This window comes from Salmo trutta, unplaced genomic scaffold (assembly GCF_901001165.1).
Source record: "Salmo trutta unplaced genomic scaffold, fSalTru1.1, whole genome shotgun sequence".
NCBI classification, from domain to species: domain Eukaryota; kingdom Metazoa; phylum Chordata; class Actinopteri; order Salmoniformes; family Salmonidae; genus Salmo; species Salmo trutta.
Window position 1 is genome coordinate 1 of NW_021822941.1, and position 2,500 is coordinate 2,500.

Here is a 2,500-nt window from a genome sequence, read left to right on the forward strand (position 1 = left end):
GGAGAGAGAGAGAGACAGAGAGAAGGGAGAGAGAGCTATATAGAGAGGGGAGGAGAGATAGAGAGTACGAGAGCGAGAGAGAAGTTGAATTGTGTGTTCTGTATATCTCACCTCGACTGGTGGCGTTGCGTGGCCAACTCCAGGGCGAAGCTCTCCGGGATATGATTGGACGATATCGTCACCAGGCTATTCAGTGATTGGTGGCTGTGGTGGCTCTGCCGGCTTCCCATTGGCGCCCGGTCCATGGGGGGCGTGGCCGATGGTGAGCGGTGGTGCGCTCTGATTGGTAGAGTCCCATTCACCGTGGGAACAAGTGTGATGTCACCCCTTGTGGATCTGCCGTGACGGTTTCTTAGGGTGGTGCTGGTGGTTGGTCTCTGCCACCCTGCAGTTTGTACGGACTTCCTGTTATCGTTCTTTTCTCGGTTTGCAGCGGGCAGCGAACATGACCATGATGACCAGGAGCATAGCGCAGATGGCCCCCAGGGACATGATGATGATGAGGAGGCGTTCAAGCGGCGTCTCCCCCTGGTCCAGCACCTGCACGTGGCCCTCCATGTTCTCATAGAGGCTGATCTTTAGGACGGCCTTGGTGGTCTGGGGCAAGGAACCGTGGTCACTGACCAGGACGGTGAGCTCCGCAAACTCGAGGGAAACGCGTCTGAGGCTACGTTGGCGCTGATCTCGCACGTTCTAGGATCCATAGAGAAGAAGCCTTCCTCGTTGCCGGCAGTGATTGAACATGTGAGTTCTGCGTTGACGCCGGTGTCTCGGTCGGTTGCCCTGACGACCGTAACCAGGCCACCGGCCTCGGTGTACTTGGAGATGGGGACGTCGGCCGTGAGGTTCCAGAGCTGCGGAACCACGATGACCGGCGGGTTGTCGTTTTCGTCCAGGATCGTTCAGGACGACGGTGGCGTTGCTCAGCAACGAGGGTTCCCCGGCATCCTTGGCCTGGACTACGAAGGATATCCGGCTGACGTCCTCGCGGTCGAACGTGCGGAGGGCGTAAACAGCGCCGTTGGACGGGTCGATGGTGACAAAGGTGGAGATAGAGCTCCCGTGAACGGTGTTCTCCACCAGGAAGTAGCTCACCTGGCTGTTGGCATCCAGGTCGGGGTCGGTTGCCAATAATGACGTCAGGTAGGCACCAGGGGCATTGTTCTCTGATCTGAATACCTCATAGCGTCCCTTCTGGAAGCGCGGAGCATTGTCGTTTTCATCCAGCACGTGCACGGTGAAGTGCTTGATGGTGGAGAGGCTGGGCGTGCCGCGGTCCTCGGCGATGACCGTCAAGCTGAACTCTGACCTCTTCTCCCGATCCAGCGAGACGTTAGTGAGGATCATGTAGTTGTTCTCGTACGTCTTCTGTAGTTTAAAACTCCCCTGGCCATGGAGTTTACACACAACCTCTCCGTTGAGAGCGGAATCTAGGTCCTCCACTCTTACTAAGGCCACGAAGGAATCCAATGGAGCGGCCTCTGAGATATAGGCCGCGTCCTCTTTGCCTCTGTCCCCTTGGGACATCAGATTGATGCTGATGTCTGGTTTGTTGTCGTTTATGTCCACTACCTTGATGAAGATCTTGCAGTGTGCTGGCATGGAGTTGGGGCCCATATCCTGGGCTTGGACATCGATGTCATATGATGTTGCGCTTTCAAAGTCCACGCGCTTCATGAGCGTCAGGTGGCCGTTATCCGAGTTGATCTTGAACGTTTCCACGATTTTCGGGGACACGTGACTGCTAAAGGAGTAGATGATTTTGGCGTTGGTTCCGTCGTCTGCATCAGTTGCATTCAGATCAATAAGAAGAGATCCAACAGGTGAATTCTCCAATAGATGTATCACATATGACGACTGTTCGAAAATAGGACTGTTGTCGTTTGAATCTGCCACGCTAATTCTGAGGAGAGTAGAAACCGGTTTTAGGGGGAACGCCTTATCCGAGGCCGTCAGCTGAAGTTCATAACCCGGCTGCATCTCCCTGTCGAGCTCCCTAAGCACCACCAACTCCGAGTACTTAGCCCCGTCCGTTCTGCTCTGAATGTCAATCTTGAAGTAGTTGTTGGGCTCGAGGGAGTAAGTATCGAGGGAGTTCTCCCCGACGTCGGGGTCACTCGCGCTGTCCAGGGGAATGCGCGCCCCCACTGCCGCGCTCTCGGAGATCTCAATGGGGATTACGGCGCGGGCGAACTGGGGCGCGTTATCGTTAATGTCCAACACTTCCACCTCGACGTGGAAGAGCTGCAAGTGTTCTGTCGGAAGAGTCAGAACGTCGAATTCAATGGAACAGTTGAGGTTCTTCTCGCAGAGCTTCTCTCTGTCTATTTTGGAACGGATGCTGATCTCTCCGTCCTGCTCGCGCACGGATAGGAAAGACGTGCTACCTCTCTGCATGGCTCGGAAGCGCAAAGACACAGAACTTGGAAGTTTGACTAAAACATCAGCCACGTCATCTTTAAGCCTTGCAATAACAGTCCCCACCTTCTGTTCCTCGTAA

General features: G+C 55.0%; 1 pseudogene; it reads right to left on the reverse strand.

The window, feature by feature from the left end:
* Nucleotides 1–131: 131 nt before the first annotated feature.
* The window catches only part of LOC115187363 (protocadherin-18-like), a 2,983-nt pseudogene continuing 614 nt past the window's right edge, over nt 132–2,500 (reverse strand).